Source organism: Epinephelus lanceolatus, chromosome 8, assembly GCF_041903045.1.
Source record: "Epinephelus lanceolatus isolate andai-2023 chromosome 8, ASM4190304v1, whole genome shotgun sequence".
NCBI classification, from domain to species: domain Eukaryota; kingdom Metazoa; phylum Chordata; class Actinopteri; order Perciformes; family Serranidae; genus Epinephelus; species Epinephelus lanceolatus.
In genome coordinates this window covers 37,959,443-37,977,529 of record NC_135741.1, presented here as the reverse complement: position 1 = coordinate 37,977,529, position 18,087 = coordinate 37,959,443, and the positions used below count along the sequence as shown (strand labels likewise).

At 41.1% G+C, this 18,087-nt stretch overlaps 1 protein-coding gene across 11 annotated transcripts in view; it reads left to right on the top strand.

Moving 5' to 3' along the window:
* Positions 1-18,087, top strand: part of agrn (agrin) — a 302,216-nt gene that overhangs the window by 185,358 nt on the left and 98,771 nt on the right. The window lies entirely within an intron of this gene.

Sequence of the window (18,087 nt, the reverse complement as noted above, 5' to 3'; positions counted from 1 at the left end):
ATGGGCTAGAAATACTGCAGTCAGTTGATCGGTCAAGAGAGAACCATCACTTTTGCTGGGAAGGACTTAGTACGCAAATCTGCTATTTTTAAATAACTCATCTATTGCAACAGAGACTCTTCAGACTGTTCTTTTTGTTCTGAAAATGTTGCCAGCAGCCCTGCTCCATGGATGATCAACAAGGAGTAGATGTTCTTCTGCATTGCCAGTAAGGAAGAAATACAGCGAGAGCTGGATGGAGCATGGACAACAACCCTACATTTAGGAGTACTGTTTGCGGCAGAAACGCTTAACGTATCTAGGGTTTAGGTACATGTCTGTGTGGGTTACATACCGGTTGTAAGGGTACTATACCAAAAGTGTTTAATAGAAACACGGCTAAGATGTCCTTGATAATAACAGTCATTTTGTATTTTAACTCTGTACATCGATGCACAGCTGCCATCAAGCTACAAGCAAAATAAAATATTTAGCTACTATTTCCTACCTACTTGGTCAAATGTTCCCAGAGGTCTGGTAAAATACCATTAAATACGTGGTTTGTGGCTGAAAAACACAAAGAAGTTGTCAGTCGCCATTTACTTACATAGTTCTGTAACGGTCCATACTTATTTAAAGTCCATTGGTCATCCTTTGTTATTGTAAATTCTAGTTTCATACAACTTGGGTCTTATTTTCACTGTTTTGGCCATTATTCCTGTTGAGAAACACCACTGTATTTACAAAGTTAGACTCACAAGTCAGTCTTTAGACGCTTTGCTTAACTAAAGACTGATGTCTTTCTCCCTGATTTTGTGTTTCGATGGACGGATACAATTTCAGAGTTTAAAAAAACTCCCTACGTTACAGAACCAATAGTAAATCTGCAGGGCGGTCCTTCGGTGGCTCGCTGAACTTTTGTGCTCGTAAACATAGTCCGACTGTGTTAAAAGTTTTAAACAAAGTCACTGTAAGTCCTTCATTTCCACAATCTTGTGGACTGAGCACACGTTTGATAAAACAGAGTTAAATCTCACGGCATCCATTTTCAAGCTCTCTGTGTGTTTGTTTCCTTGCGGACGAGAAAAGGGGGAGCGCACATTTCCGGGAGGGCGTGTCCTTTTCAAAAATACAAGAGGCGTTGCTTTGTTGCTGGCCGTTTTCTCTGGTGTGTTAAACACACTTTAGAAAGGAGTGTCCCCAGACTATCAGAAGGCGGAGATCTCTGATTGTCTGGTGGCGAGACTATTACAAAGTTAATTGTTGAGATTTGGGATTGGAAATTTTGCCAAAAAAAGTTGAAAGGGGAAGTCACAGATCAGTCTAACTTGTTTGGAAGAGAAAAGGAAGATAAACACTAAAATAAGGACCCAAACTGTCAGTTGCAAACATCCATCCCAGTTTACAGACCAACTTCCTGGCACAACTTTGTCCCACTTTATTCACCATACTTGTGTGCACTCAGTTTTTTTTTCCCCCCAGCTTTGAGCGATTTTTATTAACATATTGGGTAATCTCACTGTCTACAAATAAAGTGGCATGTTTACAACCTGGACTTTGTTATACACGGTTGTAGCAATGTCACCGTGGTCTCAGTCCTCCCCTACTGACAGATGCCCATATATTCCCTCTGTTCTGACTTCACAGTTCAGCTCAGCTCAGTTTGGCATAACAGTGTAAAAATCCCCCTTAAACACATTCATTTAGCACCTCACTCATAATGTTGAACTGGCTATTACAACATTTAAGTGCCAAGGTAACGGTGTAAGTCCCCTCCTGAGGGCAGGACAAAACGACCCACATGTCGTTGAGGCGTGGGCACTTAGTTGCCCCCAGTGCTCCGCTCTGATATTCACATAACCTAGCCCTTAATGGTTCAGACCAACTCCGCGCCAGCTTCCTCATTATCTTCCTTTTGTTCTAGATGGATGATTTAAGATGGGCGGGGTTACATCTCTAGCGGTCAAGCGGGCAGGCGGTGAGCAGATAATAGCCTCTGATATTATCAAAATTAAAAGGAGAAGCCGCGTTTAAATTGGCCCAGCAGGAGTCCCTGACAACACAAGACAAGACAAGTAGAGAAAAGTGGTCAGTTAAGAAAAGAAAGAACTCGGAGGCAGACAGACAGAGAAACAGCCAGCAGAAGCACTTTCTGATTCAAAGAGACAAGAGATGGGTGTGTATGTGTGTGTGTGCGTATCAGTGTGTGAATGGGCATGCACACGCTGCAATCGGCTGGGGAACGTGCACCATGTTGGCTCTCCTAATATTGAACTTGGAGCAGAGTGGTAAATACACTCCCTCTCCCAGAGAGAGCCACAGAAGTGCTGCAGAACTCATCTTGTGTGGCCACTCTAGTGGAACATGGACTTTTCATTCTTTTTTTACTTTTTTCTTCGTGAAGAAGTGCAACAAGTATTGCAACAAAAAAGTGGAGTGTGCGGCGAGGTGACTGGGGTTCGAGAGAGTGATCAATGGGGATTGATTTTGTGTGTGTGTGCACATTCAGTGTGTATGTTCTTGAGAGTTAGCCATAAGCACGGCCGGCCTCCTCCTACTCTATCAGTCCACTCTCTCTCTCTCTCTCTCTCTCTCTCTCTCTCTCTCTCTCTCTCTCTCTCTCTCTCTGTGCTTTAGAGAGGGCTTTATCTCTCCAGCACCGACACACTCTTGTGTCCTCGCGGTGAAAGGAGAAAGGCATCAGTACTCCACACCTGCTGCACTGTCTGCTCTAACATACTGCAGGCAGTCAGACCCAATACAAGGAGGACGTGAACCTCTCCATCTTAAACATAAAGTATGTGATGCAGCCTAAAGTGTACAGATAGAAGTCAGAGCTCTTCAGTGATTTGATGCAGTTGCATTCATTTTCTGTACTTATTACCTCAAAAGGCTCAAGCCTGTCTCATATACAACCATCTCGCATTTACAAATATGTTTCGTAGCAACAATAATGCAGGCCAGATAACACTTTCTGTCAACCTAATGAGAAAATATTTATATTAAACATATCTGCAAAATGCTCGCTGTATTTGGATGCTTTTCCTCTAGTATCCACTCCTGGCAGCTAAAGCATAATTAACATGTTTTTGGTTATGTTTTGAAAACTCAGAGCACCTGGTTAATATTTGGAAAGATTAGGATTGTGAAAGCCTGGTCTCTGGTGTCAAAGTAAATCTAATCAAGGCAACAATTACAACAATTTCCCTCTTATGTATTCGCCTAGGCACATTAGTCCTTTTCTGTGAGTCCTCTGTTTAGACATAGTTGCAGATATACAGAATTAAATGACACTGCATATCTGTGTGTTGTGTATGTCATATGTGCAAAGGTGTTTTTGCAGAACATGCTGTACTGTATTGCTGTATAGAATGTGTTATTCGCATATGAAACTGACAGTTAGATTTAGGTGGTGGTAAATTAAAGAAAACCTGAATAAATGAATAACGAATTTTGACGCTTCCATACAGGACATGAGGGTTCAGAATGTTTTGATGAGTAAATTATCTGAATCATGAGCCATCCCTTTCACAGTCACAGGATTTCTACCCAGTATAACACCTATGGGAGATTTTGGAGTAGCATGTTAGACAGCTCTCTCCACTACCGTTATAGAAGCACAAAATCAGCATTGGAAGAATGGTGTTAAACTCTTAGGTTGAGTCCCACACATTTAAACTGTTTTCTTATATTAACTCAGGAGAAGCCGGAGAATCAGGTTCGTACATTGTCAAGAGTTTCTATTTCACACATGTTGCACACAACAGGAGATTGTGTTAGAAGCATTTTCATCTACTGAAAATACTCTACTTTGGTTTAGGCGTGGGTTGGCACCTGGGGAGAGCGTGCAGGAGGCAGGACATGATGTGGATTACAGCATGCACCTGTAGCCAGTTCCTAATTTGGTCATAAACACAGTCTCTTGCTGCTCCTTTAATTTGTCTGACGATATTGGTTTCGGCCCATACCGACAGAAGTTCTTGAATCTTGTAATCTTGTCAGTTAGACATTTCTTTTGTTGTGTAAATAACCCTCCTTTCACCCTCAGATGTTTGTTTTCTTCCGGGTTTGAGTTAGCATTATGACAGAAAGATCATCAACATGCCCACTTGCTTGCTGTGAATTGTCTGCACAATTACCTGCTCTATTCACATGTGGGCTCAATCGGAAATTACACAGACTTTGTAACAGGGAGCTGGCAGGATAAAGTCTGTTTAATGTCCAATCCAACCGATTTGGACATTCGCGTTCTCACTAACAACTCCTCTGGGTAATGTCTAGATAATTTCAGGTTTGCAGCTCATGTGAAAGGGGTATCTATGACAAGGAGCATCGAATATACTCATGGTTCAGCAGCACCTTACTGAGACTGAGATTAAGTTGTTTTTTCCTCTAATTTTCCACCAATCTGAAGGCTTTTTCCCATTGAAGCTAAAGCCGTCTCTGGCCTGAGTTTGCTACCCCAGCCGTGCTTTTTGTCTTTTGTTTGGTGCTGGTGTGGCTGGTTGTTAAGGTGTCTGGGCTGGGCTGGGTAAAGCCCTGATTTATCCCCTTGCAGGGCCCAAAGCTGGCGGGGAGGGAAGGTTTCAGAAAATCTCCTGCGAGCAAAAGCCTCATTCTGCAGCAGAGCTGGAGAGTCAGGAGATGAAAGCCAACCTGCTTTATTCCTCCTTTACTTCCACATGCCCCCTTCCACTTCCTCTTCTTCCTCTACTTCTCTTATTGCTCGTGCTCTGTCAATCTCTTTTGTTACCCCAGTGACATGCCTGGTTGCCCCAGGTGACAGTGGACCGGTGGTAATAGCTGTAGATGGTGGAGATGACTTTTGGCTTTGCCAGAGCAGATAACATTGTTCTGCACAGTTGGACTGACGATTAGTCATCTCTGCCTCTACACCTCCTTTTCTCTTTTTTTTGCTTTCATTCTTTTTTCTTATTTCATTCCTTCTACCCTCCCTTCCTTCCTCATTCCTCTCCAGTCATCCTCCCTTCTCTCTTTTTCCTTTTCTCTTTTTGGTTGGTTTTATCCCTCACTTTCCCCCTTCCTTCCTCCCCCTCCCTCCTCCTCTTTCTCTCTAACTCCCTGGTTCTTTCCCCCGTCATCTCTCTCATTTTAACCCTTATTTCCTGCTTCCTTTTTCCTTCTTCTTCACTTTGAGTCCATTCTTCTTCATGTCTCTCTCATTTCATCTCTCCTTTGCTCGCTGTTAGACCGGCCAAAAATAACTCTGTCACGCTCTCACCGCTTCTTACTTCTGCCTCTCTCCTTCACTTTCTCTCAGTCCCTTCCTTCTCCTCCACTTGCCTCTTTCTCTTTCTGGCTGATACTCTCATCAGTAGTAACATACACACTCTCTCTCATACACACACACACACACACACACACACACACACACACACACACACAGAGTAATCATATTCCTCCGTCGTGATTGCTGAACACATTAATGTGCACACACGCACGCGCACACACAAACATACACAAACACACACACACACAGGGCGAGAGGTCATTGTAAATAACTCGGTTTTCGTGCTTTCATTTCCCTGGGGCATTGACTCTTGCTTGGTATTCATAACCATAACATGCAGAACCTGACAGACTGACTGTGTGTGTGCATGTGTGTGTGTACTGATACTGTATTCATACCCCTATGCATGTACACGCATGCACACAGGCGTACTTACTGTAATACACATACTCTCGGCATTTTGTTTACAGATAGATTGAAAAATATACATTCTTGCTATCGTCCCTCACCCCACACACACACACACACACACACACACACAAACACACACACAGAGAGATGATAATGGGCTTTGCTGGAATCCTCTATCCATCTTTACTCGCTGTTCCACTCATCTGCGTCCACAGATACTTGTAAGACAAATCCTGTCTTCTTCATCTCTCTCTCTCTCTCCATCTAGCGTTCACCTCTCTAAAACCTGCAGGCAAAACACTGATTATCTGCACGCACACTCACTCACGATATCCACACACATACACCTGCTAATGCCATACAAGGGGTTGTGTTTTGAGACTTTTTAATGTATTTATGCATTTGGCTTCTCCTGAATAATACATTGTTATTTGTTATTTTCCCTGCGTATACTTGGGGAGACATGGAAAGGAGTGAAAATAATAAAAGCAGAGCAGTGTTGAAAATATGAGGATAACTACCAGCTCAGCAGACAATAGTGGATATTTTATTTTATTTGTGAGGAACAAGAATGGTGACAACTGTCAGGAGCCGGATTTCTAAAGGATATCTATTTGTGTGTGTCTGTATTGGCTTGGTTTCTATGGTATGTGTGTATACAGATGTGTGTGTGTGTGTGTGTGTGTGTGTGTGTGTGTGTGTGTGTGAGAGAGAGAGAGAGCGTGTGTGTGGTGCTGTCACACAATATATGTCCTCATATAAACCAAACCTTCGTTCTCTCAATTCTGTTCCAGTCAGTGACTTTATGAAGAGACAGAAAGAGACAAAAGAACAGCTTGTCTTTACAGCAAACAAAAAGTTATTTGTGTTGAGTTTATTAATCATTTTGTTTTATAGTTTGTACAGCTGAACATGATCAGAAGTATCTACAATGATGTTTAACAGTTCAAAAATATATCAATATTTCATCCCATATCTATGTGTTCTTCACTTCACTTTTAAACTCAGCACTTTAAGATGCACACACACAACCACTCCAGCCCTGCTGCCTCTTTAAGGACCCTCCCTCGACTGCACTTACTCCCCAGAGTAATGCTGTGTTCACATTGTGGAGGTAGAGGGCAAATTAGATGGTCCATGCTTTCAATAGGAGACTGATTGTAAATTCCACCACTGCTGATTTAAAATGAGCAAACAGATGTTAAACTTTCAGAACTTTCTACTGCCGTCGAGATTTTAGCGGTACGGATGTAGTCGTTTGTGTGTGAATGTAAATCACCTCACATTGTCTTGTCTCAAAGCCAAGATGAAGCAGTGCAGCGGTTATTGATCCAGGTCGTCAGGACCCAGAGTCCTGCTGGTGTTCAGGTTAGCGATATAATGAGACACTGTTCACACCTGGGGTGGAATGTGAATGTGGTTCACTAAGTGGGAGGAGAGGAAGTCAGCAGCCTTTTGTCCTCAGGACTGAGAAGTGCCTAAGAAGAATATATGTGGAGTATTAAAAAACTGAAGAACTTGTAACATTCTTTAGTCTAATATCCGATAACTTGCTGACAAAAAGCTCAGGAAGTGACCATTTCTTTTTATGTAAGATATTTTTTTATGTGCAGTTGATATCAGCGCTAATCCCATTTGGTTGCAGTAGGAAATGTTTGGTTTGCATAAGCAGTAACTTACTAGAGCTCAATATAAGGTGGTCATGATGGTTTGAATGGACTGCATATTCATGTGTGTAGCTTATGCATTTGTGTTTTTTTTAATAATGTGCTTGTGTTTTATAAATTTGTGAAGTGTTATGGATATATGTATATGTATAGATAAAGAACATTGTTTGATTCAGTGAAAATCTTAAAATAATGCTCTGGGAAAAAAAGGATGATAATTAGACTTAATTCTTTAATATGGGCTACTACAATATCACTTTTAAAAATATAATGATTTGTTTCCTTCAAAAATCCTTCCAGTTATCCGATAAAGCCTGTAACTTAAAAGTTTTTAAAGTGGCAGCATTGCATTGCCCAATAGACTGTTTGTAAATTTCACAGTGATGTGCTTTTCCACCCAGGAGCTAACAGTCTTCTCTGCCTTTTGTTTGTCGCAGTAGAGCATGCCCATTTTTGAACACTTCCTCTCTGTGGTGTGTCCCGACACATTATCCTGTTTATAGTGGAATTACACAAGCAAGATGCCATTAAAATGCTGTTAGTCAGTGGATGGAATAGGTCAGTTTTATAGTGTTGATCAAAATCGCTTGACTGGGGGATGCTGACTGCATGACTAATATTCTCTGGCAACCATGTGAATGCTACTTTGTTTATAGTTTACTCCAATCACATTAACTTCATTGTAACTTTGTGAGAATTGTGAGGACAGCCCAATGAACTATACCTTCATTTCTCCCTTAAATGTGTTTGTTTTCTCACTCCTAGATGTAACACTTTCCTTCACAATTAAAAGAGACACACAAGCACACACAATATGCCTGCCTGCAGTCATAATGCCTGCCAGAAAAGGAAGAGAATCAATCCAAGTTATTTCCATCAACTATTTGCTCTGAATAAATGTCAGTACTCCCTGCTCCTCCCGCAGCTTTGGTCTGTCTTTCTCAGATAGGCTTATCAAAATAGCTTAAATTAAATTGCTGTCATGTTAAACAGGGTCCTATATTGCAGGGCTGAAATGGGCATGCTGATTTCGGGGTCTATCTGATTGCAAATAAGAGAGAAAGAGAGAAGTTGATAAACAGAATGTTTGTCTTTTTTTACGCAAGTTTTAAATTATAACCCACTGAATCTTTGTTTGTTTTTTTTTCAATTAAGTCTCAATCTTTGGTGCCAAGCACTCATTACTGTGGTATTTCTGCAATTGCTTACAAGAGATAATTTCTTGTTTTCTGTGTTGATGAGGTTTCCATAGCTGTTGCTGCAGTTTTTAAAGTTTATTCAGAGAACTCATTGGTAACATAGTCTTGAGTCAGCACGCTGGTCACAGTGTCTTTAAGCTTATCATGCATTCATGAGGAGTGTGTGTTGATACCGTATGTGTTCATACAGATGTGCATGCTTGTGTTGAACACCTACTGTAACTGACTTTTTAGCAGCTCCGAACAGCATATTGCGCCCAGCGGCCATCACTCATTAGCAAATGTTGATGGCAAAGGCCAAGTATGATTAGCCAACGCTTCGCTGCACATCAGTGCTGATTTTGGCTCCCCACCACCACCAGCTCCCGTTAATCAGGAGCTAATGAAAGGAAACTTGTAGCATATGCGCCACTTAGTCCAAATGAGTCCACGTACCTCTTTCTAGGGTCAGGATGACATTCTGAATGCATCTCTCTGTGATGTAAGTTCATTGATTTCTGACATGAGCATCTTTCTGTTTTCATTTTGTCGTCAGTTTGTGGACACAAAGGTGTTTTTGCACATTGGATTTATTCGGCTTTTAAACTATTATTCACACTAAAGTTTTAGTTATGAAAACATTTCATCAGTGAACCATAGCTGAGGTATAAATGTTTGCTGTAATGCTAAATCTGCTAACGAGTTTCATCTCACTGCAGTTTGATCCAGGGGTGCCTGATGTAGAACTCAACAATTTAAAGCAACATAAATGCATTATTGATTATCTGTGATCCTGGCCTTCAAGAGGTAAACAAACGAGCAGTTAATAGCATCCCCGACTGCACTCCCTGACTTCTTTTGGCACTAAGCTCTTTTTTGTTGCATTCAAAAGGCCTGAGCCTTAATCCGAGAGACACACCTCTTGGTACAAGCACTGACAGTTTTCCAATACATAATACTGACTTTTTCCCATAGGCCATTAAGGGGACAGGGAAGCCCAGAGGTTAAAGACACTGTCCATCAGCTTGTGTCTTTTCTTCTCATCTTTCCTCTCTTTAAGTTTACTTACAGGGATTACAGGTCTGAATTAAAGTCAGCTGGAAGTAAGTCGGTTTTTTTGACAGCAGTGGCCTTGATTGATTGTTCAATAAAAAACATCATCATCACTTCTGTCATGGGACATTTAGTGCCTTTTCATTGCTGCTATTTTTAGGTTGCACTAATTAATAATTTTATTTATATATATATTAGAACCTGTCCAGATTCAACAAGCACAAGCACAACAGAATCTCTCCAATCTGGCGTCAGTTAAACCAGTTGTAGTTGACCTCTGACCTTCCTATAGAGGGCCAAGACAAGTGAGAACTTCCCTTTGAGGAGTGTGTTTTTATAGTGTTATGACAATGTTCTTTTTAGTCTACAAGTGTAAATGTAGGATAAGCAGGAAATACAAGCCCTCCAAAATTAGGAAAAAAATATAAACTGGAAGGGAAATCTTTAAAAGCCTTTATTATTGTGGCTCAATCATTATTTAACAAGCCAATAGCCAATGGGAGGCAGTCACATGGCTTGAATGATAACATGAAACAAAGGTGAAACAAATTAAAATAATAATAACAATAACTTACATGAGATGAGAATGCACAGAAAAAAATATATACATTATAAATGGAATATAGGTCTCCATATATAGGTTTTAACCTACACGTTCTCACTCCCAACTCATCAGATATGGCAGCTTGGTCAGTGGCCCTGCACTTCAGCCATGAAGCTCTAGGTACACCTCTAGTGTGTTTTTTGGATGTGTCAGGATCTATGTCAGTTACCACTTGTTACATGCGGTGTCTTTCAAAAGGTTCAGTTTAGAAAACGGATCATGATTTGGGTGAAAATAACCATGTTTGTTACAGTAACTTTACAAATATGTCACTTGACCACTATGGTACATAACAACTATGTCACATGATGTACACCAGTAACTATGTTCAGCGGTTGAAAAAAAATAAGTTTAACTTTTGGTGTCACATGGGACACAAACACTCGAAAGTTGCGTGTATGATTGACCCATCCACCTCATCGCACCTCCCTCCCACCTCACTCGGACTTTCTCGCTCTTTCTACAATGTTATCCATGTGGATGCGATTACATCAGAATAAGTTCATAGCCTGATGTGTCTCATACAGGGTACCACAGACCAAGCTGCTGTATTTGATGCCTTAAAAATAAGAGCAGGTTGGTTTCACATGAGTTTTGAGAAAAATAGGAAAGCCTATACAGAGAAAATAAAACCAGTATTAGAGAAAACATGAAGTCTATATCCTCACTGACAACAACATACTTAAACATATACAGTTGATGGACCCAAAAAGCTTCCTTCTGGTCAACGCTCTGTGTTCTGTGTACCCCTGACCAAAGGTTTAATATGTTCAGTGCCCTCTTTGCGCAGTAAGGAATCATTTGCATTGTGAAATTCGCTAATTATCACCTTATTGTTTTGGCATATTTATGCTCGACGAGGCAATCCCTCAGGCATCTTTTAGTGTGAGCGAGAATTTCCCTTTGAGGAGGTTTTTTTGTGTTAGAATTATGTTTAGCTTGTTCAGATTATCACACATAAGATAAGATGGTTATGTAGATGTTATTTTCAGTCTGCAACTGTAGGTGCCCAAAGGAAGCGTCTCTAAATCTATGTTTTAGTATTAGCTGAAGAATTTAAGTTTTTTTTGTTTTTTTTGTTTTTTTTGGTGAAATTTTGCGCTGTCCTTTTGAAGACCTGTACATCTCTGTCTGTGTTTGTCATAAATGCCACATCCAGACGATTTAATCCCATCCTGCCTTCTTGCTGTCACTCAGCAGAATAAATGGGCCCTGTGTAGGCATTTCAGCACCCCACCTGTGCTTTACTGCACCTTTCAAGCGTGAGATATCTGCCACTGTAAAATGACAGCTAAGGTACAAAATTGTCTATTTTGAAATCATAAGACCTTACAGCATTGCAACATTTTAGTGTTCGGTCATCTGTTGTTTATATTTTTCTTAAACATTTATCTATTTTAGTACAGCAATTAAAGTCCCTGTTCTATGTCCCCTTCAGAACTTAGTTTGGCATTGCCCACATCATCAGACATTTGAGTTCAAATCTGTTCTGGCAAACAGTAGCCACCATACGCTCACACACCACTACTTTGCTGTGAGTGTGGCCACCAGCGTACTGGAGTATGATGAGGGCTTTTCGTGGTTCATTTTCCACTCTCAAGGGTAAAACAGCAAAGCGTGTAAAAGAGAGCAACAGCTGCAGTTCAATGGAGCTCTTTGAAGAACTACATCAAACACAGAGAATCATCTTCCAGCCATTGGCCTCACAGTAGAGAAAGTGAAGGGAGAGAGAGAGAGTATGTATGTATGTGTGTGTGTGTGTGTGTGTGTGTGTGTATGTGCGTGTGTCAGTCATCCAGCATGTTGGAGAGGTGTGTAGGACTGTTAATCCTTTGGCCTTCCCTCAGTCCCTGCCTCCTGCTCCTCATCACTTGGTTTAGATGTCTGGCTGCACATTCTCATCCATATTTAGTTCTTGGATCTTGGTGTGTATTGATCTAGTCTGTTAATCTTGTTTATTTTCTGACCACTCCATACTGCCTTTTTCTTGCCTCCATTCTGACCCTTTCCCTTATCTCACTTCTGCACACTTCTCTCTATACCACCTCTCAACTTTCAGCCTTTCCTTGCATGCTTGTCTCTGTCTTTGTTTAAACCCTCTCCACCCTTATATTTATTTATTTTTTTTTTATCCTAATTTTATTTTCAGTGCTCATTGTTGTGGTCTTCCTGCATTTCACATGCCCAGCATTGCTTGTCAATCAATTTTTTTTCCTAATTATCTTTTTTTCCTTTTTTGTACTTTGAATCATTTCTTAAATGAGTTCTATGAACACAATAATTTTTTTTTTACATTGTTGCATTTTTCGATGTCACTGTATTCTGCATACAGTAACACTGTCACACAGAAATCAAACATACACAACAAAACAAAGCAAACAGAGTGCATTAGGTGGCAAATTGTGAGTGATTTTGGAGACAACATTAATGTTTAGAACTGCAAGTTTTAAAGCTTTCATGCTCCAGCTTGGTTGGATTAACATTGAATTAATGTTAAGTAGGTCTAAAGCTATCGCTTATTTTAGTAATCAAATATTTTATCAATTCATTTAGTAATCGGATGAGAAATACTTTTGCTTTATGATAGAGTAATAGTAAATGTGCAAAAGAGAAAATAAGACAGATATCTTGAATGACCAACATCACTGGTTTATTTTTTAAATAAGCAGCATAATGAAAAAATATACTTATTGCTTAAATTGCGTTCACTGATTAGGCTCTAATCATTATTTACACCACCTGCTATTTTACTTTTGGGAGTATTTTATAGATCATTGTAAGGCAGAGTAAGTGTGCTTGTGTGTTTGTTCCTTCTCTTTCCCCCTTGCTATTTTCTCTCTCCTCCTCCATTTCTTCCTCCACAGTCAAATCATGCCCTCTATTTTTGGCATGGATGTATGATTTTAAGGTGTCTTCATCATGTCACCTGTCCACGGGGGAACTGCATTGTGTGACAGTAATAATAATCCATGTAAAACACAGTGCACTGTATATAGTTATATGAATGAAACAATGATTTTCAGTAATTGAGTTACTTGAGTTTCTCAAGAAATGTCAACAGCCCTAATGTTAATGAGTGAAAAAATGGCCTAAGTTGGCCTAAGCCTTAGCATTTTATTTTCCATTGTATTTCTGATTAAAGTAAGACCAGTAATCAGTCTCTTTGTAGCTCTTTTTTGGTCTTCACCAACTCCTCTGGGTGCATCAAAACAAACAACCCCATTCACACTACACATAGTAATTTGACCCATTGTTCATATAAAGATACTGATTAGTCCAACTCCAAGTATGGAACTGGAGTCAGGACGTGTTAAACCTCGCCCGGCATAAAAACTGAGACAAAGGGAACACACCTAGCTTGGCTCTATCCAATCCCCTCAGTCTTCGACGGAAAACACAATATTTAATTATTATTTCACTAAAGATGTCAAACTGTTACATTTCATATTTTGTATTTTTTTTCTTAACTGCTCTCATGCAGTATTTTCTCAACGACATGTTAACTCAGTTCCCTCATTGGGGTTTTCCTCTCTGTCACAGTCTCTCTCTTCCTCGCTATCTTTCTTTCTCGCTTCTTCTTCTTCTTCTTCTCTTGCTGGTGATAGGGGGGGGGTTCTTGATTAGAACACACACTGCCAAGTCCCCCCACATCGCATCATTGCATTTGATTAGCTCCAACCCCCTGCTCCCTCCCTTATCACTACCAGCACAACAGGAAGCACCACACACACACACACACACACACGCATGCATGCACAGATACGCATGCATACATATCACAAACTCAATTGCAGACTTATCTGAACTTCATGGCTGCCTGTAAACGTGCACCGGCATATATGAACACACACAATCTTCACACTAACACACACACACATCTGGGCTGCTGCTGGTGCCGTGGCGGCAGGGCATCAGGTAAAGCCAGCATGGCACTGACAGCTCCCTGTCCCTAATGAAGCATTAATAAAGTGCAGCACAAAACAGTGGATCAGAGAGAAGCAGAGCTCCCCACCTGCCTGGCTGTCTGCTGGCTGCCAGGGGGAGAGATGAGAGGGGAGAGGATCATCTGTAATCCCCCATCTTCCAAAACCCCTCTGCCCCACTTTTCAGGGAGACATCACCCCCCCCCCATCCCCTGCTCTTCAGTATCGTGCTGAAGCTTCTGCACTTTTCAGTTTTCATGAGTCAAACTAAAACTCAATAAAAGACACCTCACATAATTAAACTACTATATAGTAGCACTGCTAACAGCTCTACACCAAACTATACAGCTGGAAGTGCAAATGTTATTTTCTTTACTTTAATATGCAAATAAATGTAGTTATATTGAAAGGTTTGCAACACCTAAAGATAAACACATTTTTATGCATGCAGGAAAAACAGACTTGGAAAATAGAGAGATTCAGAGTAGTTGGCCAAAAAAAAATACAGTTCTCAACAGATTTGGTTGGAAACTGTCTTCAAAAGTTCCTCATATCTGCAGTTCAAATAAAGTTGAAATGATGGTGTGTGTCCAGGAATCGACACAGCGCACATATTCACAATTAGGCACACAGGTAGTCCAGTCACAATACGTCTCGACTGGCAGACAATGCCGGCAGTCTGATTCAAATGAAGCAAACCTGCTGAGTGTAGATATTCCAGGAGGTGTGTCTATTCAAATGCTGCATGCCTGTGATTAGAAGAATTGGAGCAATTGTTCAGTTAAAAAAGAGCCAATCAAATCCAGCTCCAGCTGCGATTAACTGTCAGGAACGAGTCCAAAGAGAAAAAAAGCTAAAAAGAAAAAATTTTTAAAAAACCCTGGATTTTAGAAAATACAGCATCTAAAATGTGAATGAAACAACATTTAGTCTCCTTTACAAGTCTATTTGAGCATACATATAGATATATAACTGAATATGCTTATAATTGGGCGCCAGAATGTTGGCCGTCCTTTGGGCCGTCCTCTCCTGTCCTCATCATGAACTGGAGATGTCATCTCTGTTTGTGCTGGAATGCCGTTGCCTCTGTGTCACTTTGTATCTTTATCTCTGTGTCTATCTGTATCCTTATCTGCCTTTTTTTCTCATTATCCTTGCAGTCCAAACCTCACAGAGCTTTTATTCCAGTGAGGGAGACTGATCTAATTGGCAGCAAGGATCATTCTAATTTAGCGAAGCCAGCTCTGCCGACTTTTTCAGCTTTCCCCTCCTTTTTTTGCCACCTTTCACATGATAATAATGAGAAAATATAAGCGAGAACTCCCTGAAGTTTACTCTGGTGAGTGTGGGTTTTTTTTTCCTTCATATGGGCTTGTTACACCGATCACATTCGCCCAGGCAATTTGCCTGCTTGTCTGAGTCTGAGAAGGGAGGCTTATCTGCACTAACGCCCCATCGAGGCTGCGCTTCGTATCCAAATCGGCCCCTGTTAGCATTCAAATCAGGAGCCCCCACCTACCCTTCCTATTCTACCTAGCTCTTGTGCTCCTTACTATCGCCCCCACCCCTCTTTGCTGTCAACACGCCAGCTTCACTTGGAGGAAAAGAAGGCTGAGGAGAGAGAGAGAGAGAGAGAGAGAGAGAGAGAAAGCCTGGGCTATTATTTAATAAGATCAGGTGAGGCGGCTGCTGTTTACTGTCACAAAGCAAACAGGGGCTCCTCTCTGCAGGTGAAGATCGCTGGGCTTCTCCCTCATCTTCATCCTCTTCCTCGATAGCTGTAACTGCCGCCCCCACCTTAACAACCACCATTTTACGGAAACTGTAAAGCTCCCTGACAAGGTGCCTCTCCTTGTCAGGACACCTCCTCCCATTCCCAACAGCAGGTGCATCAAAACAGCATGGCTGAAGGTTATTTCTGTTAGTACTGTACGCTACATAACAAATACTATTTTATAAGTGCGAGTTGTGTAGCGAGTGTAGCTTGTGTGTAATTACTGTTGCTGTGATTAAACATGACCTTTTACCTGCTCTGGCAGATACAACAAGGTCATTACTGCAGCGCTGTTTTCCACAGGCCATCAGTGTCTCATTGTTCATATTATTATACTGAAATTAGAGGCCAAGTGTCCCAATCACTATCTAGTCCACATTGACTGCCATTAAGCCACCATTGCTGGCTCTCAATGACTTATGATTAATACTTATGATTTCAGTGAGCTGTTTCCCGTCAGTCTTCTTTAGTTAGAGCTGTAATTTAGCACTTTATTTTGAATTTACTTTTGAGGTGTCTTTGTCATAAATTAGGTCTGGAGTCAGTTCCAGCTGCAACACAGCACAAATATAAAATGAGAAAAAAAAAGTGTTCGTTAACGAGTCTCACGCACCGAACCTCAAAAAGGACTTGACAGGAGAGAGCGGAAAAAGAAAGAGGGAAGGAAAATGTGTCATGAAGATGAGGAAGGCGAGGTGGGGGGGTATCCTTTGATCAAGAGCACTCCTCGTAGCACTCCTGTCTCCTTACACATCCATAATATATCTCTGCAGGCATTCCAGTCTCTTATTAACAAGGCAGTGCCATTCCATCCTGAAGCAGGGTATCGGGTTTTCAAAAAACAAAAAACTGAAACACATACCTTTATTGTCTTTTCTTCAGAAGTGGTGAAAGACAAAGCAAAACAAAATGCATAGCAAAGAATTTGTGATTCAATATATGCACTCTCCCTTTAAATTAAATCTGTTCATGTTGGTTGTAACAAAAGAGGGGATAATATCAGACATGGGTAAATATTTATTCTAAAAGTGGAAGGCTTAGGAAATGAGAGGGCTGCCGACGCTCTGCTTCTCTCTCACGGGAGAACATGTTTGTCCATGACAGTCATAAATATGTATCATGCAGTGAGATGACAGCGATTATAATCTGATGCCCGCCTTTTGTCGAGCATATGAAACCCAAGAAAGGGCCCCCATCAGTGGCGAACGCAGGCAAAATTAAAAGCTGCACCCTGTCCTATCACTGGAATGAGTCATTCAGCGACAAGTGGCACGCTGTTTAATTAGAGTGGAAACAAAGTCCTCAGGGGGGGAATACCTCTCCCCCCCTTCCCCCCCTCTTTCTCTCTCTCTCGGTCTCATTTGTGGAAAGGTAAATATTCAGAGGGTCGCTTTTCAGCCGTAGCGATTAAAGCATGCTCGAGCATAGCAATACAGAATGTGTTGTGAATGCAAAGCTCCTAAATCAATTCGTGCTGTGCTGCGAAATGAAACGCAACTTGTTTGTACGAGCAGACAGCTGTGGCAGTGCGTCCTTACCCAGGGGTGTCAAGTAGTTCTTCAAACCCAGAATAACTGTGCCGGGCTTCCAAAAGTGCAACAGCAGCCACTTAAATAAGGTGGCCTGTCATCCAGGATGCACTTCAGTGTACAGTAGCAGTGTGTGTCCCGGAGTACAGCTGGTTGACAGGTGTATTCTTAAATGTAAAAACCTCTCTGCTTTTGACCACAGACTGTATGAAATAATGGAAGTAGCCACCTTGATGCCACCCATTGATTTTTTGGACTCTTGTTTTGAAGCCACAAGTTTGGCATTTCAGTCTTTGCCATCTTGGATATTTGGAGCCAGAAGAGGAGAGCTAATTTTAATGCTAACTTCTAGACTAGTGAACTACCCTGTTTTTTTGCTATTTTTCACTAACCAAAAACTTAAAAAAATGAAAGCAGAATGTACCTACTGGAAAAAGTGAATGTCCAGGTCTTTAGAGGGCCTTTAAGTACAACAAAATGCTAAACAAGACTTTTTTAAGGGACTAAATCACTGAAATGAACAGTCATGACCTAAAAACCCATTGAAATAGCGGCAGCTACGGCTCCTATACCCTGCGAATCTGGGGTTATGCCAAAGTTACAGAAACTAGCAAACCTTGTCGTGGTAGCGACTTTTAGTCACTCAAAGCAACCAAACGGATGAGTTATATAAATCCCCTGTACAGTTGTCATGAAGGGGGAAATGTTTAAAACTTGT